The sequence below is a fragment of the Vulpes lagopus genome, chromosome 16 (genome assembly GCF_018345385.1).
Source record: "Vulpes lagopus strain Blue_001 chromosome 16, ASM1834538v1, whole genome shotgun sequence".
In the NCBI taxonomy this organism is placed as follows: domain Eukaryota; kingdom Metazoa; phylum Chordata; class Mammalia; order Carnivora; family Canidae; genus Vulpes; species Vulpes lagopus.
Genome location: NC_054839.1, coordinates 48,875,737 through 48,902,851, shown reverse-complemented (window position 1 = coordinate 48,902,851; position 27,115 = coordinate 48,875,737).

Below are 27,115 nucleotides of genomic sequence, written 5' to 3'. Positions count from 1 at the left end.
AACTTCTCCCTGACTTTTGTGATTGATATATTGAATTCTTCTTGTAACTTTTACCCTTTGCATTAAATAAAATGAATTTTGACTTTTAAAGTGACAGGTAACTGGTAGTTACACATTTTTAGTTTGGAAAATCTATAAAGAGAAAAAAGTAAATTATGTGTTACAAAAAGAGAAAATGTCATATGTTTAGTCTAGGACTAAATCTATTGGCAAATAGTGAGGATTTAGTAGAAGAAGCCAATGCTTTTGAAATATAGAATCTCTAAGGTGACAGAATGATCCATTACATTGTGATAAAATGAGAAATATTAATATAATTTTCTCTGTTAAATGCTTTCTCACTTCTATCCTTAGTCTTTAATATATTCCATTTCTTCTCTTTGTCCCCTCTCAGCCTTGCTTTTTCATAAGCTCAGTGTTGCAATTTTATATATTCTTTCTCTTTTACACTTTTCTTATCTTGAAAAAAAGCAATGTATAATCAGGGATTCTTAACGGGAAAAAAAATACCCGGCTATACATTATTGTGCTAACAGATTAGTGTGCTACTAGAATATCATTCTTAGATACGCTTCTGAAAGACAAATTCAAACACCTAGCTGAGGGTCCCCTTTTCAGTGCTTAGTAACTTGCATCCAATACTGGTATAATGAATTGCAGGTTTATTTGCTACCCTGACATATATCTCTGCCATGCAGAGTAATGGGGTATTGATAAAACTATAACCCCTAGAATGTATTCCTTCCAGGATATTCATCTTTTTGTTTTCTTCCCAGAGTATTGTTTGGGACTATAATTTCCAGCTTGTAACAATTCTAGTTCCCTATCACATATATACGCTACATAAATATCACTTTATACTCTTCTGCTAGGTGTCTTTAGAAGAATGTAGGATGAGAGACATTTGAAATTATGGGGATATGTTTCTTTTTTTGGCGGGGGGGATACGTTTCTTAATAATTATTTTAGTGGATGGCTGAGAGAGTATATGAGGAAATTTTGCATACTCATCTAGCAGTAATCCATCATGCTCTTCTTGTTAAGTTCATGATATTGTGTGTACAGCACACAAAACTCTAGAGAGAAGTTTATTAATCTAGATAAATCTGTTGAATATAGAAAATATGTAGGATTTAAAAATTTTAAAAAGATTTTATTTATTTATTCGTAAGAGACATGGGGCGGGGGGGGGGGGGGCGGAGGGCTGCAGAGACACAGGCAGAGGGAGAAGCAGGCTCCATGCAGGGAGGCTGACGTGGGACTCGATCCCAGGTCTCCAGGATCAGGCCCTGGGCTGAAGGCACTGCTAAACCGCAGAGCCACTGGGGCTGCCCTAAAATATTTTTTAATATTAGAAATTTTCTTAACAGTTGTCTATTTGAATAGCAAATAAATTCCGTTTTTAGGCAGCAGTGTGAAAATATACAACTCTATAAAATATCTTAGTGTTTTTGAAAAACTTTGACTACTAATATGAAGAAATTAAAAGTTCTAAGAGAGGAATAATTGTGAATGTTTAATACATGTAAGGAGAGGAGTGATTAATGATAATAAAAAAATTTAAGAATTGAAGCAACCAATAAAATCTTAGAAAATTATGAGCAAAAAAAAAAAAAGGCAATTTTCCTTTCTGTATAATCGTGGGACATCCAGCCTTGTGTGTATGTAAAGGGAAATTTTAACTTGTATCAGTGGTCATTCCCTATTTGAACTATTCTACTACATTATTTTTTAGAATAATGCCCTACTATATATTTATCTTTAAGAGGTTTTTTTTTTCCTTTTTAGTTCCTTTTAGACACATAGCTATTCAGCCATCTATTTAATTCTACTCAGTTGTCACCTTAATCTTTAATTTGAAATGTTATATATATTTTATTTCTATTTTATTTGTGTGTAGGAAATACTCTGAAAAAAACAGTTATATTTAACACACACACTAATTCAGATAATATAATAAATTCTATATATATTACAGAATATTTGAATTTATAGATATTTGGTGATATTACTTTTACAGTTCTAAATATTATTGCTGTATCACAAAGCTTTTCTGGTCATATAAGGGAATGGCTTGAATAAAGCTACAATATGTAATATAACATGTTCTCACACTATATAAAAATATCAATTATATTACGTGTGACTTGTATTGCCATGTTGAAACAAGAGGAAAGAAGTAATAAAGATTTTCATCAGGAACTTTTTTTCCAAACAAAACTCGTTCCTTTTTCTGTTGTATAACAGAAATATAAAATATTTATGTATATATTTATGTGTTTTCAGGAGTATTTTTAATAAAAATGACAGGAGAAAGATTAAAAACATTCATTGTGTTAATATTCTATTTAAAATTTAATTGACGAAATTTAACTTCTGTTTATATGATTTTAATTTTAATAGTTGTGAAGAACACGTGAAATAATATTGTTTTGAGTTCTTTATCCTAATGTCAATTTTCTGCGCAGTAATGGTGCATAATCAGTCAACAATATTTTGGAAAGTTACAAAACAGGTATCAATTCTTTTCCACTTGTGTGAGGGCTTTTGTGTTTTGCTTTTTCTTCCACACCTGGAGGATTCAGATGGTATATTCTTCAACATTAGTAGAAAGACCTTCTGGAGAAGGGAGATTCAAATTTGTACTGGCTATTATTGCTCTGTTTTCTTAAATAAAAGCTTGCTGTGATCCTCTGATGAAGTAAGATTTCTATTCAGTCAAAGAAAAAAAGGTTTGGAGTCAGGGTGAGAAGAAGATTAAAAATGGAAGCTTCAAGGCAGTTTTCTCGAGCGTACTTGTGGAAAGATAGACTTGTCCAACATATTGTGTGTGCTTATTGATTATTATTTCATCCGGAGCTTATTTTCAGTGGATCTGTTCCAAGTTTTTCTTTGCTTTTCTTTTTAAATCATATGTTAGCAGTTGTCTTTCACATTTGCTTGCTGAAGTTTTCTGCTAGTTTATTTTTACAACTTCTTGAGATGTTCTTTATGTCCCAGATTTTTTATTTTGGTTTTCGTTTTACCTGGACTCAAAACAGTGAATTTTCTGAGAAGTCTTACTTGGGCTTTTGGTTTTACCTGGACAACTGAATTTTCTTGGAAGACTTGCTTGTGCTTGTGTTTACTGAAGCATATATACTTTTTTCTACGTGTCTAGGGGGAAATTGTAGCACTTCAATATTTGGTGAGCATCGTGAGTAAGGCATTCCTCTTTACTCTTTCTACAACATTTAAGATGACAACTAGTAAGGAATGTGATATAAAATGTTTTTTTTTTTCTTAGAATGATATTGGTTAAAATAACCTGATAGAAGTCAAAGGGTACTCAAAGATTCCTATCTATATAAGTGCTTCTATTCCCAAACAATATTTACAGATGTTATTTTATTTCCTCATTATAATAACCATGTTAAGTTGGTGGAGTTAGAAATGATAACATTATCTATGTTTAAAAGACAAGGAAACCGAGTCAGGAAACAGTAGAAAGGATTTCTGAGGCTAGCTGAGCTGCTTAATGCAAGGATTTGATAACAATATACATCTCTACTTCCTAAATAACTCCGATGTAGTTGTAGATGCCCTTATAGACTCAGTAGTAATAACCAATTGAAGAAAAATATTAAGTTTAAAAACTGTTCTAAAAATGTGTATGCATTTTAATCCCATTTAGAAGGCAGTCAATTGGGGGCTGCTCTTTTTTTTTTTTAAGATTTTATGTATTTATTCATGAGAGACACAAAGAGAGAGAAAAGAGAGAGAGAGAGAGAGAGAGAGAGAGAGGCAGAGACACAGGCAGAGGGAGAAGCAGGCCCCATGCAGGGAGCCCGACGTGGGACTCGATCCCAGGTCTCCAGGATCACGCCCTGGAGAAGGCAGGTGCTCAACCACTGACCCACCCAGGTGTCCCGAGGGCTGCTCTTTTTGAAAGAAAATTCCTCTTTAAGAAAGTATTGACTAGAAATAGTAAAAAACATTAAAGAAATGTATAATTTCGTGCCAAAGTTTTCCAGTTATTTGTTATTTTTTTCCCCATGGGGAAAGATGCAGAGAAAAACAAAAACAAAAACAAAACAAAAAAACTTCATTTCTAAGGAATTTAAGAGAGCTATCCTAGTTCTTCCACTTATAAGGATGCACTGGGTGCTTTGTGGGGCTGGTGGGTGCTGGGAAAGGAAGGGGAAAATGTATGTGTGTTTCAGGGCCACAGGAACTAAGGCTGCCCCTGGAAAGGAAAGGGAAATGAGTCCTACGTGGAAGAACCTAAGCTGGGTCCTTCAGAGTCTCAGCTCCAAGGATCTCTCAGCTGCTCTGGGACAGAAGGCCGTCTGTAAACCAAAGGGCAGAAAGGTTCCAATCCTAGGTCACCATGACTTTTCCTATCTTACTTCTTCCTGCAATTTTCCCCAAACTCTGGGCTGGAACCAAGAAGGAGTTTAGAGTTCTCTCTTGCCTTGATGGCTTCTCAAAGACATCCTAAAATACCTGAGAGGGGATGTGAAGAGCGGCTAGAGATTTAGAAAGAGATTCTACAACTAGAATCCTTTATTTCCCACTCCTCTTCACTAATTTTTTTCGTATCCCCCTCTTCTCCCATCTGGCAACCATCATTTTAATTTAGTCTTAGTAAGTAAACTCATAGGAATCTGGACAAAGCTTATTAGCAGATAGTTAGCAGTGTTTAAATTTCCTATTTGGTTTTTTACAAAGAACATTTTCTGTGTTGGGGTTTCCTATCTTTTCATCCATTATGCATGCCTTTCCTTACCTTTCTACCTTCCTGAGCATAGTTCTAATAATTGCTTTGTATTCGTTTTCTGATCCTTGCAATATCTGTGTCATCTTGGGAATGACCGTTGCTATTTCCCTAAAGAACATTACACTGTTTACTTTGTGTGTGTTTATGTGTGTGTGTGTTGCGTAATTTTGGTCTGAAGACTAAATATCATTGATGTTATATGTTAGACCCTTGATTCTGGTACAGTCCTCTGAGGAATTATTTTCTTATTATTTTCAAGTAGTATTTATTTTTTTTTAAATGCCATGTAACATTATATTAGTTTCAGTTATACAGCATAATGATTGAGATTTGTATATATTGAGAAATGATTTCCATAATACGTCTAGTTAGCACCCATTCCCATACATAGTTATAATTTTTTCTTGTGATGATAACTTTTAAGATTTACTTCCTTAAAAATTTTCAAATATGCAATACTTTACTATTAACTAAATTATTGACTATAACTGTTAACAGTCATCATGCTATACATTATATCCCATAATTTGTTTATTTGATAACTGGAAGTTATACCTTTTGATTCCCTTCACCAATTTTGCCTACTCCATCCTCCTTACCTCTGATAAATACCAATCTCTTCTCTGTATCTGTGAGTTCATTGTTTTGTTTTATTTTGTTTTGTTTGTTTTGGGGTTTTGTTTTAGATTCCATATGTGAGATTATATGGTGTTTGTCTTTCGTGTCTAACTTATTTTTCTTAGCATAAGATCCTTCCATATCTTGGTTATTGTAAACAAGCCAATTATGTAAACAACCATGTTGACATCTTGTTGGTTTGTTTTACAAAACAGTTAACTTGGTTGGGATAAAATTGAATACTCTGTGTCTTCATGGTGGTTGGCAGGTTAAATATCAATTCAGGTTTTTTGTTTTGTTTTGTTTTGTTTTCCTTAGCTGCAAGTTGTTTTGAGTTGGATCCACTTATGGATTGAGGATTCAGCTGGAAACTTCGGCTGTGTATGAACAGAATTGGTGTTTCTACATGTGTTTCTACTTTCCAGCATCCTCCCTCATTTTTCTATAGTTATACTTTCCCATTCTCTGTCTTCTAGTTCTTCAGGTTAAAAATACTGCAGTACTGCAGTTTTCTATGAGGAATTTAGCCACTGCATGACATCCTGTGACCATAGATTTCCCTCAGGCTAAAGCCATAAAAATGGGAAAATCCCTCTATGCTGATCCCTTTTTACAGTTCTCTACCTCCTGAAAAAAATAATTTTTATTTTCTTTCTTTTCTTTTCTTTTCTTCTTTCTTTTCTTTTCTTTTTTTTTTCTTTCTTTCTTTTCTTTTCTTTCCTTCTTTTCTTTTCTTTCTTTTCTTTTCTCTTTTCTTTTCTTTCTTCTTTTTTCTCTTCTTTTTCTCTTTCTTTCTTTTTTCTTTCTTTTTCTTCTTCTTCTTCTTCTTCTTCTTCTTCTTCTTCTTCTTTCTTCTTTCTTCTTCGTCTTCAACTTTGCATGTTCTTTAGTATTCTCCCACGCCCAGAGATTATCCTTCTTATCAGTGGGGAGGTGAGGCTGTTGGTTTACAGAGGCATAGTGGAAGTAAAATTATTTACATTTTAATTTTACATTTTTTATAGCAAACTAATACATTTCCCTTCTTTTAGACTGAAGGCTATACGCTTATAACTATGATTAATTTATACAGTGCAATAGAATATAATTGGTTAACCCATTTTCCAAACTAAATCCAGTAATTATTTGAAAATGTTAAATCTGTTGTAAAGCTATTATTCATATGGAAGCCTTTTTGGATGAAGCTTTTTAATAGAAATCAAATATATGTTTTAGATTTAGGGAATGCATTTAGAGATCATTAAAATGTGATAAAAATCAGAGGCAAAAATTGTAATGGTATATAGGTCATAATGATTACTGCCCTTCTCCCGGTAACTATTTTAATTTTCATTAGAGATTCATCCTTTTTCCACATAGCCTATGTGGCTTAGGAAAATGGAATTCTTCCTATGATTTAGGTCTAAGCTATTTAGTGTAATTCCATCAGTAATGCTTATTAAATCTACAGGGGGCCTGTAACCCAACTCAATCTGATGAATTTTAAGAGATATATGCTGGAAAATTCCAGGGTTACATGATTGCTAATTTCCTGGTCGAACAGTGTGCATCCAGACATATGATGGGTATGGCTGGTGTTATTACAGCTATGTGTTCACTGTCAGAGATTATAATCTTAGGATAAAGCAGGCAACCCAGATGAAAGAATAGAAGACATAAAGAAGCTGGATTCTTACAGATGTTATTGAGGTCTTGGCTCAAATATACATGGCGCATTAGCATGTCTTCCCAGAACATTCTTTGTATATCAGGTACTATGTCTTTTATTGTTTCAAACAACTTGAGGTTTTGTTGTTGCAGTTATAGATCACAACATAATGTATTTTCATGAACACAAGCTTTCTTAGGAGGTGAAGACAGCAATACTATATTCTGTTTTACTGTATTTCTACATACCCAAGTGCTTTTCTGAAATATACAACAGTTACTTTGATTATAGAAAGACAGATTATTTTACCTTTGCCTATGTATTCTTCTCCCCTAACATAATTTGCATTTTTTACTTCTATATTACCACAGCTAATTACATTCCCAGCCATTAGAATGTATGTTTTCTAGATATGGTAAACTGAATTTTTTGTTCACAAATAGTTCTTCATTTGTGGGAAGATTACACACCAATACCCCTTGAACTTACTCTTAGTTATGTGACTTCCTTTGGCCCAGAAAGTATCATGTGAAGTATGATCTCTCAATTCCAAGCAGAACTTTTCAGAGCCAAAGTTTGCCTTGCTGTGATGCTTGTTCCTGGTGTCTGTGATCATGGCAGCAGCATGTGTGCAGATGGGATCACCCTCAGCCTAAGTCACTGATTGACACATATGAGCAGATGTTCCCTTGCCAAATTATGATAGCATGCAACATAAACAAAAATAAACTTGGCTATGTTAACCAATTATATTTTGGGCTGTATGCTACCCCAGTAGCCTATCATGACAGAAACATGATAAAGAACCAAAAACTCCCAGGTGAGACTCTGGTGAAGGGTTACCTGAACACTAAGATACTATTGGACTAAGATACTATTGGCTATTGGACAGTGCCCATTTTTATGCACAATGCCCATTTTTATTAATCAGATGTTAAAAATAATAATGTGTATTGTACCATATAAACCATTCAAAATCAGTAACAACATAGAAAATAACATGTTTTTATTTGTGATGATTGTGGCCACTCAAATCTATTTCTTCTGATAATTGTTCAATTTATTCATGACAATTATGCTGTAGCAGGGGTTTTCAGAAACATATTTTACATAGGAGGGAGAAAATGTTAGGTTGTAATTGTAATGAAATAGCATGTTTCAGAGAGCCCAGCTTTTCATACATCTGATATTGAGGCTTCATCCACACTTTTAAAAATTAATTGTTGTAGTTTGGACACAAAATTAGGTTATAGGATCTTGACAATCTTGCTTTACCTACTTGCTTTACCTACTAAAGGTTTAAGACACACAAAGAATTAGCAGATGCAGAACTGCGATAATAAAATCCTCAATTAAGTTCATTAACCATTAGGCTTTGTCTTGATGCCATCATGTTTGCTTAATAAAATTTTATTAATTAATCATATATAAATGTGTGTTTTATCAGTTGCTGAAATAACCGCACAACACACATATACATCACACATCACACATATGTACCTGTATACTCTCTTCTGAAAACTGACCAGCCATATGAGATATTTAAGATGTGTCTTCTCAGAAGTCCTACTACCTCTATTCAGAGCAAGGAATTTAAAATATGTGAGAAATTAAGGCAAAAGATAATTCAGATAAAAATGCCTCTACTTGCAAACATAGACTATATTAGAGTACAGGCAAATATAGTCAGTTTCACTTAAGAGCCAGTATTTCAGAGATACATGTGTAACAAGCAAACTATCATTAATATCTGAGGAATTACCTGGGATCCTGTGGCAATACATACTGAGTAGCCAGCCGGGCATTACCTGTTGTTGTCAAGGTAACAAGGACTCTCAAATTCTTCCTAACAGACTCCTTTTATTTTTTTTTAAGTTTTTTTTCCTTTTTTTTTTTTTTCAGACTCCTTTTAGATTATAAAACACACATAGTGTACCTGCTACTACTCACACTAAGGTGAATGTCTTGATGTTATGCATAAGAGGGCTAATCAGTAAAATAAATTTATTGGAAGAGAACTAATAGAGAACTCCATAAAGTGGTACCGTTTTAGTAAATGTTCTGTGGTCTCTGGTGAAGCTACAGGTCCATAGTAGAAATTGAGTAGAAGTTTGATCACAGCTGTTAGTTAAATCAGTGGGGTCAATGAGTATCTTGTTAGTGTATCTTCAGTTCCTTCTAAGTTAAAACATGTCATGTATAACATTTTCTTTCTTATTCATTTCTTTATTTTTTCTGGAGTTAAACTTTTCCCTTGCATGCACTTTGTTTTATTAACAAAATTTCCATTGTTATTTCAGCAGATCTGCCTAATACCTATCAATAGTTTCAAAATGCTCATATAGTTGTGTAATTTCCACTTTTTTTTTTTCCTTTCTCCCCTTCCCTCTCAGAACCCTGGTTCATTCTGCTTTAATTTGTATTCTGGCCTGATGCACTGCTAATGCCATGAGACTATCTTCTCTTCTGAAGATATTTATTTATTTATTTATTTATTTATTTATTTATTTATTTAACAGAGAGAGAGGAGAGAGAGAGAGAGAGCACAAGAGCAGGAGGAGGGACAGAAGGGGAGAGAGAAAATCTCAAGCAGACTCCCAGCTAAGGGCAGAGCTGAGATGGGGCTGGATCTGATGACCCTGAGATCATGACCTGAGCTGAAACCAAGAGAGACACTCAGGGACTGAGCCACCTAGGCACCCCTAGACTGTCCTTTCATTTTGGGAATTTCTATTCACACTGTCATCTGTTGAAATTCTTGTTTGCTAGGTAGCTTAAGGTATTTTGTTGGGATTAATTGTTTGATGAAGCATAGTCTCTCTTAGATTCCGAGAAAGAGGGCAAGGGAAGTCAGTTTTCTAATACTTTCTTCTATAAAAGGCTTTATTTTATATGGTCACCTTGTTAGTGGTTTCCTGGTATAATGGGATAGGAACAGTGGCCCCCAAAAATATGTCAGTATCCTAATTGCTCTAACCAGTGAATATAATTTTTTTTAAGAAAACAAGTCTTTGCAGATATAACTAAGTTAAGGACCTAGAGATGAGATCATCTGGGGTTTGATGGGTCCCTAAATTTAATGACAAGTGTCCTTGTAAGTGGATAGTATTTTGAGACTTGCATCACAGACACAGAGGGCAGAAGCCCATGTGAAGATGGAAGCAGAGATTAGACCCATTAAGTCCCTGCCAACAATGCCTCCAGGATTCTCCCCTAGAGCCATAGGAAGGGGACAGCCCGGGTGGCTCAGCGGTTTAGCACCACCTTCAGCCCAGGGCATGATCCTGGAGACCCAGGATTGAGTCTCACGTCAGGCTCCCTGCATGGAGCCTGCTTCTCCCTCTGCCTGTGTCTCTGCCTCTCTCTGTCTCTCATGAATAAATAAATAAAACCTTAAAAAGAAAAAAAAAAAAAAAAGGAAGGAGTGCATCCCTGACAACTTGACTTCAGATTTCTGGCCTCCATGAATTGTGAAAAATAAATTTCTTTTGTTTTGAACAATTAGATTTGTAGAGTTTTCTTATGCAACACTAGGAAACTAATATAGTTGGAAAAAATTTTACGTAGCCAGTGTCTTTAACCAGGATTGTATTTCAAATTATTTCTTTTCGTTGTACTAGTATTCAGCATCGTGTTTGGAATACTTAAGCCAAGTCTGTATTTCAATAATTTGTTTGTAACAAATTTTGGTGTTTTTCTCTGAAAGCTTTAAGATGTGTTCTAAATCCTTCATGTTTAGAAATTTCATACTGATAATTTGATATTACTATTATTATCATTATCATTACTGTACATCGAGATTGCCACTCAGTGGAACCAGAAGATGTGTCCTTCGGTTCTGGTAAGTTTTTTTGTTTGTTTTAATACATTATTTTTTCCTATTCCTTTTTCCTATCATTATTATCTGATTTTTAGACCTGATTCCCAATTATCTCTTTGTTTCTTTCTCTCTCTTTTTTAACCTTTTTTACCTATTATTATCTTTTATTTGAAATTTTAGGACATTGAGTTTTTTCTATCACATTTGATATTTTTAAATTCTTACCATTCTATTTTTATATTTTAAGAGCACTTGTTCTATATTTTTAATAGCTCACAGTTATCTGTTCTATGTGAATATTTTCTATTAGAGTTCTAAAATATGAAACAGATTTTAGCAGTTTTTTCCTCCTATTCTATTTGTGGTCATCAGAGTTATGCTGGTAATTATTTTGGTCTCTCTTTACTACTGAAAGATTCCCGCTTATGTCTTCTATTGGCTTTTTAGTCAAATTTACTTGGAAATTCTGTTTAGGGCTCATCAACAGTTGGGCTATTCTACCAATTTATAAATGATGATCAGTTAGTGGTCTATATCATAAATGAAAATTCATATGGGGAACCTAGGTGGCTCAGTCTTCAGCTCAGGTCTTTATCCCAGCATCCTGGGATCCAGCCCTGTATCAGGCTCCCTGCTCATTGGGGAGTCTGCTTCTTCCCCTTCCCTTCCTCCACCCACTCGCCCTGCTTGTACGCTCTCTCTCTCTCTCTCCTAAAGTAAATTAAAAATAAAAAAAAAAAAAAGTGGAATCCACATGTGTCAATATCTAGAGGTCTTCCCTGAGGCAGCTTAGTTTTTCCCAGGAATAAACCTTCCAAATGTTGCAAGTATTGGTCTGAGTTGCAGGCATTTTGTAAGCCGGGCTAAAAGAAGAAGCTTGGTTATCCATTTCTTCGGGTGATTTTTTTTCCAGTTTTAAAATTTTATGCTTCACACCCACTTATTGCTTCCCCTAGAGAAATCAAGCTGCAAGTGTTGCAGAAAGTTGGGGAAATAGCAGGTTGAAAGTTGGAGGAGAAGAATTTCATAATTCTAATCCATATGAATGCTGATTTTCCTACTTTCCTCATCCCCCTGGCATCTCATGCCACAAACTTTGGAGCCTCTGAAAGTTTCTACTGGTCAATTTGATCTGATTTTTTTCTGGGGTCTGCTCTATAAGAATCAATGTTTAATTCATATTGTTCATATTCTCTGATAAGTTATCAACATTATTCTGTTCTGTCAAGGGCAACTTGTATCTCATCCATTGTGGAATTCTCAGTGCCCAGAACACTTTTTGAGCATAGCAGATTATAATGCACAATGAACTGTTACTATATAAAATACCATAGTCCATACGTGTTTATTTATTTTTAATGAGGTCAAATGGACCTATAACACTATATGCGTTTCAGGTTACAACATAATGATTTGATATTTGTGTACACCGGGAAAAGATCACCATAGTAAATCTAGGTACCATCTGTCAGCATACATAGTTACAAATTGTTTTTGTGATGAAAACCTTTAATATTTACTTTCTTAGAAACTTTTAAAATACACATTAGAATATTATTAACTGTAGTTCCCATACTGTACATTAAATCTCCATGACTTATGCATTTTGTAACTCCCAATTTGATATAACTTCTAATTATTTGATTCCTTTCTTTTATATATATGTATATATTATGCATATATATGTATAGATGTACAGATTATACATCTATTTATATGTAATATGTGTATATATATTATATATAGTATATGTAGAGTATGGTATATATAGTATACAAATTGGAGTTCAATTTGCCAACATATAGTATAACACCCAGTGCTCATCCCATCAAGTGCTCCCCTCAGCTTTGATTCCCTTATATTTCACATACCGCATACACATGTCCTTCTTCTGGCAGCCACCAATCTGTTCTCTGTATCTATGAGCTTATTTTTTTTTTTTTTTGGTTTGTTTTGTTGTTTTGTTTTGATTTATCTTTTTGTTTGTATTATTACCCACATAAGTGAAATCATGTGGCATTTATCTTTCTCTGTATGACTTATTTCACTTAGCATAATGCCCTCAAATGTCCATGCATGTTGTTGCAAGTAGCAAATGTCCATTCTTTTTTATGGCTTAGTAGTAGTTCCTTATATTTGTGTTTCTATGAGTGTGTATGTGTATCAGTTTCTTTATCTATTTATTCATCAATGGGTAGTTAGGTTGTTTCCATATCCTGGCTATTGTACATAGTGCTGCAATGAATATGGGGGCACATATACCTCTTCAAGTTAGTGTTTTTATTTTCTTTGGATAAATATCCAGAAGTGGAATTGCTGGGTCATAAGGTAGTTCTAGTTTTAATTTTTTTGAGGAAGTTCCATACTGTTTACCATAGTGACTACACCGATTTACTTTCCCATTAACAGTGTGTAAAGATCCCCTTTCCCACATTCTAACCAACACATGTTATTTCTTGTCTTACTGATGATAGCCATTCTACCAGATGTGAGATGATATCTCATTGTGGTTTTGGCTTGCATTTTTCTGATAATTAGTGATTTTGAGCATCTATTCATATGCCTTTTTGCCATCTCTAGGTCTTCTTTGGAGAAATGTCTATTCAGATCTTCTGCCTATATTTTTTATCAGATTATTTATTTATTTATTACTATTCAGTTGTATGAGTTTTTAAAATATATTTTGGATATTCATTCCTTATTGGATATATTATTTACAAATATTTTATTCCATTCAGTCAGTTGCCTTTTTATTTTATTGATGATTTCCTTTGCTGTACAGATGCTTTTTAACTTTATGTAGTCCACTTGTTTATTTTTTCTTTTATTGTCTTTGATTTTGGAATCAGATCTAAAAAATCGTTGCCAAAACTGTTGTCAAGGAACATGTCTTTAAACTAGAAAAAAAAAATGTGTAATGATGACAAAACATTTACAAGGTTTATTATGAATCAACTCATTTCTTGCTTTTGATTTAATAATATATAATTTTATGAGGAACATTATATCAAATAAAATAAAATGTATTATAATAATATTGAATATATAAAATTTATATATTCTTTTCTAAAAGGAAGAAGCTATTCCATAATTAAGATTCAAGATGTACAAATGGATTTAAAATTTGAGAAATTATAGAATGATATTTAAGTTCAATCTTATAATAAACCAGTTTCTCTGCATAGGATGAGAGAGAAATTCAACTAAATCCTAACTGAAATGGTTAAGTCTACATACAATGTATTTTAAATGAATGTAAATTGTTAGGATTAATAATGAAAGCTATGTGTACTGGTAAAGTAACAGACATTTGATTTGAAAAATAAATATTAAAGAAATTATAGAAAACAGAAAATTTGACACAAAAGTATGATGTGATGAAACTTGCTCCAGTGAATCTGAATATCGTGAATATTTCCGTAAAAAGGAAATAATCAAAGAAACATTTTTTTTTTGGAAAAGGGATATAGAATTAGAAAGATATCTGCATTTTGAAAAAAAAATGGAGGATATCAGAAAAGACATAATTGAGTAAAATTTACATTATGTAAAAATAAGCACAAAGATAGAGAAAAAAATATCTGGGAATTTTTATATTATAGCACTCATAATTTAAAAATCCACAATTTTGAATAAATTTAAACTACTTCTACCATAGAACAATTGGAGAGAAGCCAATAACGTCAAGGATATGGAATATATCTACTTAGAAATAGCAAATAAAATATTTCATAGAGTGTCATGGAGTAGTAATAAAAAATTCAAATTGACTTGGATAAAAGCAAAGCCTTGTGGATATAAAACTGACTGAAGTATAACAAACAAAATGTCAATGTATTTAATGGAGTGCCACAGGGATCAGTGTGAGGGCTGATCTTATTTAACAACTTAATTAATGATCTGGAAGATGGAGAAAACAGTATGTTAATGAAATTTGTAGCTGATATCAAACTGGAAGTTTTGCCAACACCAATTAACATAGCAGAATTATTTTAAAAGGGAAGTTGGAGAGGTTAGAATTATCAAGAAGAAAAAATAAATCATATATTAAATTTCTGAGAAATAGAATAACCAAAAAAGTTTGGGGGAGAAGCAACTGAATAATGCTTGGATCTAAAATGGAATGTAAACAGAAATATAAGAGAACTTTATAAACTATCTTAAATATTACATAGAATTTGAACATTTCTGGAGAGCACAAATACTCTAAGATGCGTAATACTTTTTTTTTTTTTTCCAAATGCAAGGTTGACCTCTACATCTCTGTTAAAGTACAGAAAACAATGTACCTAAAGTAGATATAATCATAGAAGTAATGCTGAAGTTCTATGGGATTTATATCTGATAGAATACAGTAAATAGGGAAAAAACAGATTAAAAATTAATTCAGCTTATCTTTGCCATTTGAATGAGTGGTTTGGTCTACACATTGGTAAGGTGACTTGATAGGGATCCCAATAGTTAAATTTGTCTGAAGAGAATTTTGAACATCTAAGTTTGCATAATTTAGTGAGATATTAAAGAAAGATGAAATACTTTAAATTGAGAGAGTTGTATCTGGATATGGAGGTTTGCTTACCTTCACAAAGCATCATGATCTTCCTCTGTAAATGGGATAAATACTCAGCTTTGCAAGATTATTGCAGAGATTATGCGAAGTGTATTTTTAAAGTAATAAACCTCATGCTCATCATACTGCAGGTGCTCTACAAGTGTTAGTTCATTAAGTTTGGAATTTATTCCCTACGCCTATGTCAATGAGCCTCATGGATTGCAAACTGACACAAAATCGCTTGAGTAAGGTTGGTATAAATTAGCTTAAACTTAAATAAGTTTTAAGGTATTAGCTGTGAATGGGCTACGTGGAAACTTTGAACTCTGTGGCCCCAAGTTAACTTTTCCCCACACATTAATAAATATGTGTTTGCTATTTGTGGGGGATGGAATATGGTGATGTAAGGCATGCAACAAAAAGTAGGATGGTGGTTCTCCTTTTGGTTGGAAACACCAGTGGAAGCCATTCTACCAATTCATCAACTACAATCATATTTCAGAATGATATAACTGGAGGAAATTTATCTGAAGACTTTTACTTGAGTTGAATAAAACTGAACATGTATCTGCTTTATTGGCTGAACGATTACTGAGTGGATACCATGGGGTAAGGCACTGTTTATGGCCCTGGGGATGGGAAGGAGAAAAAGTAGCTGAAGGAAACAAGCCACAACAGCTGTCTTCCACAGAAGCAATGACTGGAGATGGATGACAGGTGAGACCCACGGGCTGGCAGGCCTTCCACCAGCTGAGGAGATAAATCCTTCATCCCTGAGGGAGAGCTGGTTGGTGCAGCACAGCATCAGGCGCCCTTGGATTCGTTAGAAAATGGTAACGCTCTACCACTTATAGGATGCTCTCCCCCTTCTTCTGGACGTAATAAGAAGGAGAAAGGAAGATGGAAGGAGGACTTAAGGACTGTGATACGCTCTACGTAAATGGTAAAAGTATTCAGCTTCTCCCTGGTTTCCTGTTGGTTTTGAGGTTTGCATGATTGAGGAGCATAGCATCATTGATAAATATGGGGTTGACCAGTCTGTTATTACTTTACTGGGGAAAATATTAGGCAACAGTTAAAAATACAACTTTAAGACAACAATTGCATATTTATATTTTCACCAAAACTGATTTTTTAATATTGACTTTGAGTTTAGTAGTAACACAACTCTGTGCCCTAAATTATGCATTTATATACTTTTATTACATGTTTATTTCATGTTTTATCTGACTTATTAAAAGCTACTAATTCACTGGGGCTTCTAAATGTTGGTACCCATAACTATTTTTTGAAATGCTAAATAATATAAAATATCTTCTTGGGCAGCCCTGGTGGCTCAGCGGTTTAACGCCACCTTCAACCCAGGGTGTGATCCTGGAGACCCGGGAACAAGTCCCACGGCAGGCTCCCTGCATGGAGCCTGCTTCTCCCTCTGCCTGTGTCTCTGGCTTGCTCTCTCTCTCTCTCTCTCTCTCTGTGTCTCTCATGAATAAATAAATAAAATCTTTAAAAAATATATAGCTTTTCAAATGTGATGATTATCTTAATGTTTCAGATTCTAATTTATGGTAAAATTATGGCCTAACCCACTTCATATTTGCACGTCAGAATTTATGTATTTAACAAAAGGCAAAGGAAATTCTGGGTATCCTGGGAATGGTATTATTCAAGGAATTGCAACATACATTAGATTATGTGCTTATTTATTATTGTATTTGTATTGTACGTGTTTCCTAAAGAACTAGAACATAAGATTTAAAGAGGTAGGTAGCATTGCTTAATTGTTCTAAAATATAGAAAAAGTATATTTGTAGTTTCTAATTGCTGAGTAATATTCCATTGTATACATAAACCACATCTTCTTTATCCATCATCTTTCGATGGACACCGAGGCTCCTTCCACAGTTTGGCTATTGTGGCCATTGCTGATAGAAACATCGGGGTGCAGGTGTCCCGACGTTTCAGTGTATGTTCTCATTCATTTGGGGAATATGAATAATAGTGAAAGGGAATATAAAGGAAGGGAGAAGAAATGTTGGGAAATATCAGGAAGGGAGACAGAACATAAAGACTCCTAACTCGGGGAAACGAACTAGGGGTGGTGGAAGGGGAGGAGGGCGGGTGTTGGAGGGGAATGGGTGACGGGCACTGAGGTGGACACTTGAAGGGATGAGCACTGGGTGTTTTTCTGTATGTTGGTAAATTGAACACCAATAAAAATTAATAAAAAAAAAAAGAAAAAGTATATTAATTTCATCTTTCCTCTTCAAGGAAAAAAAGCATTTAAAATTAAAATTGTGTTCTGAATTGTTGAAAATCTTCCAGAAAAAAATAACATCAAACTTAGTTAGTTTCAAATTATCTATGGAAGGTGTTAATATAAAGCAAAATGAAATTTTCATTTGCAGTGAAGTTCTCATCTATCAAAGTGAATTAACTTTTCAGCTATACAAGTACCCTTTAATCAGTGCTGTCTTCTGAACATCTGTCCTAGTTGGCTTGTTATACATTAGAGTTTTATCCTTGTCTTCAACTGAGATTGTAAGCTCATGAGGGATCCTGTGGCTATGTTTCAGGCGTTCCTTTTTCTGGGCTCAGCCTCCCATACTCCCTTTGCTTTAATCCCACTTACTTGAGCTTGGTTCTTTATTCCCTGGCTGGTCTATACAAAAATTTTCCTGTTTGTTTTGTCTCAAACCCTTTAGATCAACATGATTGTGAAGATTTTGCCTTCACTTGGTTTACCCCAGATGCAAATCCTTCCTTTGCCCACAGTTTGCCCTGTGTTTTTGGACAGCAATTATTCATTTTTTACACAGATACTCATTATGAGTAGTGACAGTATGTAGGCAGAATTCTTTTCTACAGATTATGGAAATGATAATGTGACAGTAAACTTCCTGATGAGGAAATTCTTTCTGGTAAGTTTTAAATCTGTGGGCCCTGACCCTGGACTGTAAAATTGAGAATAGAAAGACCTTAACAATTTTTTTTTTAATTGGTTTTCTTACCTACTCACTTTTCTGAGGGGATTCTGAGTGCGGTGATCTACAATTGAAAATAACAATATTGGCAAAATACTTTGAGTATTGATACTGTTGCTTTTGCCTAGGAAACTTGTATTAATAGGAGTTAATTAATAGGGCTTGTTTTGTAGTTCAAAATCATGATCAAGGCTTTTAAAAGTTCTCTTGGTTTCTTTAATTCTTCCTCTGTGGGAATAATGTTATCATACTGGAAAATGCTAGCAAAGACATTTGTGAAGCAAGAAAAAGGAGCTAACCTAAACTGAGAAGTGCTCTGGGGAAAATATCCATCCAACTGAAAGGAGATCTAGACTGAAGGCCTCCTAGAATAAGCCCAGGTTCCAGTTTATCAGTTGAAACTTTCAAGCTTTGTTAGTGAACTTTAAACACGTGAGCTACCTGTCTGAGTTACTTCGGAGTTAGGTTAACTTCTCTGTAAAATGGGAATATTACCTAGGTAGTTGTTATAAAATGTTATGATAACGTAGCTTGTCGCTTGATTCATAAGGGAGGTGGGGTAATTGTAACATTTTATCCCTATTATGTGATAGCTGAGTAACTCCTATTGAATATGATATGAGGTAAAAGCACTCAGTACTGAGAAAGGCACTGAGCATGAACGATAAATCTAATTAAATGACAGAGTAAAAGTACTTAGTACATGAAAGAGGAGCCAAAAGGGTGTATAACAGCTAGAAAAGGAGAGGACAGAAGGAAAACAAGGGAAGTCAAAGAAAATGGGAAAAATCAGAACACAAACTTAAGACACAGCTTCTTTATAGTGTTCAGGTCTATAAGTTTCTCAATAATCTATTTTGATAGAAAATTGTAGAAAAAATTTGTCGTAAGTCTGAAAGGTAAATTTTATTATTTCCTAAGTTTAAAAAATTTAGAAATCCAGTCCTATATTAACAGACAAACATGACTACCTTCGTTTTTTTTATAATCCACATGTATTTTGTATTACCTGTCAAACGTGTTCCTTTCACCATGGGCCCCTTCTGTAGCACCAAGTGACGTTTCATGTGGGAGGCAATGTTTGCAGATGCTCTAGTTGTCAGGGCTACTTTTAAAGGGTGTCATTCGTTGCATTAATTTATGTTGTGATATTTTCTGCACGTTGACCTCACAACCTGCTTCATATGCAAAGCACTTTGGTTGTCTTCAGAATTTGTTGTTTAAGAATGCCCTTGCCTCATGTCCTCTCACTTAATACAGTTTTGGAATGGTAGGTGCATTATTCTTGTTGATAGGTTTCTGAATTTCTTGATAACCCTATGAATTTGGATGCTCATTTTAAAATACAGTTCAGTCCTCATCAACACACAGTTTTGAGAGTAAATACTGTAGCTAATGTGTGGGAGTATTTGAATTAGTGGAACTACTTCTTTTTTTTTTTTTCTTTTTCTTTCACTGGATACATTTCTGCCCCAAACACAATTGCTTGCTCAGAACTAGAAGTAGTTATATCTATAAGATGTTTGGCGCAACATCAGTTATCCCACTGATGCGTGCTGAACAGAATCACTAGCCATTTGTTGAACTTTTCTTTCACTTAGTTACTTATTAATGTTTTAGACTATTGTCTTGCTTTTTAAAGTTTCATTTTATTCTAGTATGTGTGTTCTTTTAAAATTTTACCATGGCACACTTGGGTTTTCTTTCTTTCTTTCTTTCTTTTTTAAGATGTTATTTATTCATGAGAGACAGAGGGGCAGAGACACAGGCAGAGGGAGAAGCAGGCTCCCCAAAGGGAGCCCAATTCCGGACTCGATCCCCAGACCCCAGGATCACGCCCTGAGCCGAAGGCAGATGCTCAACTGCTGAGCCACCCAGGCATTCCACACTTGGGTTTTCTTTAATGATAAAATATTTTTCTACTCGTCCCAATTGTTCATATTCTACTTTCCTCCTTTCCGAATGTGGATAATACCTGTAGGTAATGTAATGAGTTAAATGGATGAATGAATGAGTGAATAATTAAATGAATTACATAAATTATTGAATGAATACATCTAGGCCTAGATTGTTCATTATAAAATTGCTAAGTCAGTAGTTACCCCCTCGGGTAGATAAGCTCCATGTGAGTTATTGCAAGGACTTGAGGCAATAATTCATCTCATGTTACAGTATCATCATCATCATTTTAATAAACAATGTTGTGAAAGGAGTAAAAATAGCTTTAATGGAAGCTTTGAACTATAGGCAACATTTGTTCTCTCCTTATGAAGTTCAGCAGGCATTCTTTTGCCCCTGAAGTCAGATGGGAATCTTTACCCTCTTAAGGAGTAATGCAGCTGGAATTCACATAGAGGTTAATGTAGGGCATCAGCAATTTAATTAGTTTAACCACTTGAGTCCTGCTGAATAAACCTAGTACATGGGATTAATCACTTAACAGTGGCAAAGGATAAGACATACCTACAGGTATAGCACTAACAACCAGTAGGTGATTGTCTGAGTTTATGCTTTGCCCTGCCCACTGGGTGGCAGAGCCAGTGAAGCATTCAGCCATTGAATTTCCTGGCTGCTTAAATGACTCACATACTACTCAGGACAAATTAGCCTGGAGGATTTCTTCTGCTACTTTTCCTTTGATGAATGTCTTTTTTTTTTTTTTTTAAGATGGACTTTCTTCCAGATCTTTTTCATTATCATTATAAGAAAATAGCAGCTGATCCTTGTTGACCCCTCAAAGGAATGTTAAATAGGACCTTTTCATTGATATTTAATTCCTAGTTGTCACCAAATGCAAATATAAGAATGAATTTTAAGTACTGAGAAACTACTGAATTTTCAAAACATTTGTTCAACTCTTTTTCCTCATAATAATACCAATTTTGGAAAATTGGCAGATTCTTTATGTTCTCTAAAGCATTTCATTAAGAATTGTATGGTTAATTAGGGCAGTCTCTGAATAATGGCTAAAAGCAACTCATGAGCGCGAGAATAAGAAATATAAAGCTGATCATCTTCAGAACAGTTATCTGATACAAATACCAACAGAGCCAAACATTGTGATTAATTAAAGGATTGGTTTCTACCAAATCAAGGGAACTCTTCATTCTAAAACTGTTAAACCAATTGTAACTAAATATATGTCCTTTTTAAAAATTAAAGTATAATTAACCTAGTGTTAGTTATAGGTGTGCAGTGTGTATCACCAATTATATACATTTTTCAAGTGTTCATCAAAATAAATGTACTTTTGATTCACTTTATCATTTTTAAAATACAAGAATTTACATACTTGCAAACTTGAGGGAAATAATGAACTCTTACTTTTCAGTAAGGTATACATTTTATTCAATCTTGGCTGTGACAAAAGAATTTTGTCTGGATAATTTTATCAGTGGTGGATAACTAATTTAAAATAAAGCTTGTGTAAGTCTTAGAACCAAGGAACCTTTCTTTCTGTTACAGAGGGAGAATATTGACTCTAATTAGATAGATTTTATGTCTCAATTTTTGTCAGTCCTCTCAATTTTTCTTTATTGTACAAAGAGATTAAAGAATTCATAGTTAACTGATAGAATTTCTCACTTCAAATTGAGATGCATTCAGGTTGATTTTTCCAATATCCATTTATCTACTTGTCAACTGCAGACATTAAAACTGATCATCAATACTTATTCTTTCCCCTTCTTGTCACTTCCTTGGCCACTTAAAAGTTATATATCATCATATGATTGACTATGAACAATGAAAAGTAAGTAGTAATAAGTTGTGTCACTTCTGATAGGAAGTATTTAATTGCTGATACTTGATTTTTCTACCACCCTTCCCCTGCTACTTTAATTAGGAGGGTCATATATTATCATCAATTTAGTTACATACAGTATGGTAGAGCCTTCACCATCCTGGAATATTGGCTCACTGCTGAGAAAGCTGTTGCCCTGGACATTTTCCAGTCCTACGATAGATTTTAAAATGAGAAAGAAGCCTTTTTTTTTTTTTTTAATACAATTAAGCTTTTGGACTTTTGAACATGGATTACTACTGCATACTCTATCCTATCTGATAAACTACTTACCAACTGCTTATATGCAGCTTTTGATTCTATGAGGGGGGTGACCTTGTTTTCACAACAACTGGCAATTTTATTAGGAAATTTCACTCTTAACCTTATCTGGATCCATTTTAAAGTAAAAGAAATATGGCTCTTAATTTTTTCATTATTTAGAGCTGTATAGGGTCTCAGTACATAAGCATGTCAGACATTTTCTAAATGTCACAGCTGATACTAGCTTCCTCTGAATATGAAAGAAAACAGTAATGCTTGATAAGCTACCCTTTACAGTTTAACTTGCATATACAAGCTGATTTTCTTTTTACTCTAAGTCATATGTATTTAGTTGAAAAATAATCAAATTAATCAAATTCTTCCTGATTGCTCACTAGCTGACTTTAATCTTCTTATTCATTCAATATTCACTAATGTTTCATTGAGATTGTTGTGTATCAGGACGTGTTTGTGACTTGAGATACAACAGTGAAAAAGACTGGATGTCTCAAATTTTGTGTGCTTGTGTGGCATGTTTGCCTTTACATATGGGGTTTTGCCAAATCATTAGAAATTATTCCAAGTGCCCAGAGAAGAAATGCCCACTTTGAGATCACATGTAAGCAGCCATCCATTCCTCCTCACTTGACACTTAAGACAATGGTTTCTCTATCCACTGTTTCTGTACATGGAGAGCTCAAGCACTGTAGATGCCTCAGCCATCTCGGGAAGATTTTATAATCAGGAATGGTAGACATTGCTTTGGAAGGCTTTCAATACTCCTTCATTTTCTACCCATCCCCTAGGGAAGAAATTAAATTTTATATTAAGTACGTATTATGCCTTCAAAGGCCTGAATTACCATATTTATTCAGTCATTTGTTGATCTTGTCTTCCGGAATTTCATTCTTTCATGATAGCAAACTTTTTGTAGTCTCCTTTTCCATTTATCTGTTCATCACTTGTATAACATTTTATGATCTGAACTTCAACCTCATCATGATATACTTCTTCTCAGTATTAGCTTTGCTTAAACAACTGGGTAGAGCTAGTATCCTGTGCTATGCTGCCATTATTCCCTGAGTACACCTTATCACAGTATAAATATATATATATATTATATTTATTTGTAACATATATATTTGTAAACCTATAAAAAGACTTAATTAAGTAAATAAGAACTTGAGAAAAAACATTTTTTTCTTTTCTTCTGTCTTTAAAGATCATTTATTTAATTGAGGTGGAGATGGGGAGGGGAAAGGGGTAGGAAAAAGGACAAGCAGACTCTGTGCTGAGTGCTGAGCCAGATGCAGGGCTAGATCTCAGGAACCTGAAATCATGACCTGAGCTGAAACCAAGAGTTGGATGCTCAACCCACTGACCCATCCAGGTGCCCTGAGAAAACATTTTTCTTAATTATCTTTGTTTTTATTAATAAGAATGCCTAGACATAACTGTAAGTCAATAAAAACTGTCAGTTTAAGCCATTGCTTTATAAAAGCCCTATTGTGTTAAAGGTAAAATATCATCTGGGTGCAATAAATTCCAAAGTCAAAATCTTTCATATATGGAAGCTCTAACCTATACAAAACACACTTTTATCAAGTTCTATTATACTTTTTAATATGCTAAAATTGGGTGTGGAGAGAATACATAAATTTGGTGCTTGCATCCTATCTTATAATTTTATGACTTTGAGAAAATCTTTTTTTTTTTTTTCAATTTTGTGTTCTGCACAATTGGAATAACAGTAATAGCCTCTAAATTACATACTACAGCTCATAATTAGGTGTGAAAATACATGTGAATCTTAACATATTACACATATTTTCTTATATAAGCATATTTAAATTTCAAAATATGTTTACAGAGAACACTAAGAAATAAATGTTATATAAATGTAATACTACATTCACTCTACATTCATATTACTCCTAATTCTAACACTTCTCTGAAATTCCTTCTAGCAATGTTTTCTATCAGTTAAGTATTATTAATGCATCTGTGGACATATTTGTCATCAAGTGCTCACAATAAATACCTTTTCGATAGCCATTAGTAGTATCATTGTTTACAAAATAAAATTGCCTTCTTTCAGGTTTATAATCTCATATGAATATGAGTTATTATGTCTAACTGTATTATTGCCTTGACCACATGTCTGAGTTTTTCAGGAGAAAAAATTTGAGCAATCTGTATATAGGTCAGTTGAACTAATATCCTCCATGTAACAAATTAGTTGGAACACTCTTATTCATATTTTCCCTGGCTCTGTAAAAGCTTTTAGCAGGGGTAGTTGTAGTATCTGACATTTGAGAGCTAACTATCTCTGACTTTACAGTCAGACTCTTCCTCAACTGATTCGAATCACCCTGTCAAAAGCTTCTGATACTTACGAAGATTCTATTGAAACCTACTTCTATGGTTAGACTATCCATCCTTAGCCTCCGCTGTCCTTAGAAAAACTCATTCATTCATTTCTCTCTCTTCAATAAATATTTACAGAGCATCCACTGTATTTTAGATGCTGACATAGATCGATCAGAGACTTTAAAACAGGTAGATCACTATTGTGCAGTTTGATATCTGGGACATTCCTATTTAATTACACATTTAGTGGTTTCTTGCTTTCCTTCCTACCAAAGTAATTCTGATGCTGTGATTCTATTGCCATTACACTTCCTGGATTCCTCATAAGATGATCATAAAATGCCTTTGCTACTATGGAGCATCTCTTAAACCATAAGGAGATTCCAAATTGTTTCCAGTGGTGACCATTCCATGGTCAATGTTTCCTTCCAAAGGAGAAGTCCTTTTCTTAAATAATATTTAGCATTTTCAGAAGGAGACTCCATCACAATAGGGAAACATGTATAGTTTTGCTGTGGTAGACAAAAATAACTCCTCCTGGCATCTGGAAGACACTATTCCTTACTGGAACATAGATGTGGATTATAACAGGATAGAACTCATCACCCATTCATGGTATTTTTTCCCCCCTCTTTGAGTGCCTATGCCCCGTATTCTCCACTCAGTTTGTCAGGAGTGATAAAATAGGTCAAGATTTAAGCTTTACCCTTACCCCATGTAGTGCTCACACTCTATTTAAGTTAGAAAAGTCAGGACACCAGTTTCAGTGTTTCAGAACATCGCAGAGAGTTAGCTAGGCTAAGAGTTGAAAACCAGAACTTAGCATTAGTCAAGCTTCTTGATCACAAAAATATTGGTACCGTTTGAAAATAAGACAGAATACTTGTTTTTTAATCATTGTGTTAGTTATACACTGCTATGTAAAAACTACTCTAAAAAAAACGTCACTTAAAACAACACTTAACATCTATTATCTCACACAGATTCTGTGGTTCGAAACCTTCAGAGCAGCCTAGCTAAGTGGTTTGACTCAGTGTCTCTAATGAGATTGGCTGAAGTCATCTGGAGACTTGACTAAGGAAGAGAAATACACTTTCAATTTGGCTTAGTCACATGTCTGTTGGCAGGAGGCCTCTCCTTGCCCTGTATACTTCATATTGTTGCTTGAGTGTCATCTTGCATGGTAGCTGGCTTCTCCCAAAGCAAATAATCCAAAGTGTATTGCCTTCTATGATCTAGCCTTGGAAGTTACACCCCATCTTTTCTACAACTACTATAGGTTTTACTTATCCTTCTCGGTGTGGGATGATACTATAGAAGAGTGTAACAGAAGGTGAAGATAATTGATGCCTATTTTGTAGACTGGTTGCTTAAAGGTGGTATTGTTATTATTATCATTGTACTACTTCCAACATTAAAGGCTTCATGAACATACCTTTACTGTCAACCAATCATGATGATCAAATGGAATAAATTATTAGTCACTCCTTTTCTTTTTTTAAGATTTTATTTATTCATATGAAAGAGAGAGGGAGAGAGAAAGAGAGAAAGAGAGGGAGAGGGAGAGAGGTAGAGGGAGAGAGGGAGAGAGGGAGAGAGGGAGAGAGGGAGAGAGAGAAGAGAGAGGCAGAGACACAGGCAGAGGGAGAAACAGGCTCCACTCAGGGAGCCCGATGTGGGACTCAATCCCAGGACTCCAGGATCATGGCTGGGCCCGAAGGCAGGTGCTAAACCACTGAGCCACCCGGGATCCCCTAGTCACTCCTTTTCTAATGTAACTTGTGCATCAGCTAAAACTGCAAAACTGTGCATCATCTCAGTCCTACAACTTAAGCTAGTTCAGTGGTACCAGTTCCACATGGGATTTTTCCTAAGGTTTACATCTATTTAATTTTATAATGCCTCACTTTTGGTCTATACCACAAAATTCTTTATAGCACCACAAACCTTTCATCTGGACTTTCTTTCATCTGGACTTTCTTTAAAATGCCTCAAGGAAACTGAGAATGCTATATGTGAGCACCTTATAATTTCAGGGATAAATGCATATAGACCTATCTTTGAAATATGGGGATCCAGTTATAAGAATGAATTCTTTGCCCTCTTGTTCCCCAGGTATTTATGAAATTCTTTTCTGTAAATTTTAGAAATTCTTATGAGAGCAAGCTTAGTTTGATTAATACAGGGTAGAGGACATAGTACATGGTTTCAGAAATGAGAAATGGATTCTTGTAGCTGCTGGCAGTGTTGGTGCCTGGTAGTTCACAGATGAGTCTCCAGGAATTATCTCCAGTAGGAAGAAGAAAACTGTGCTTCATC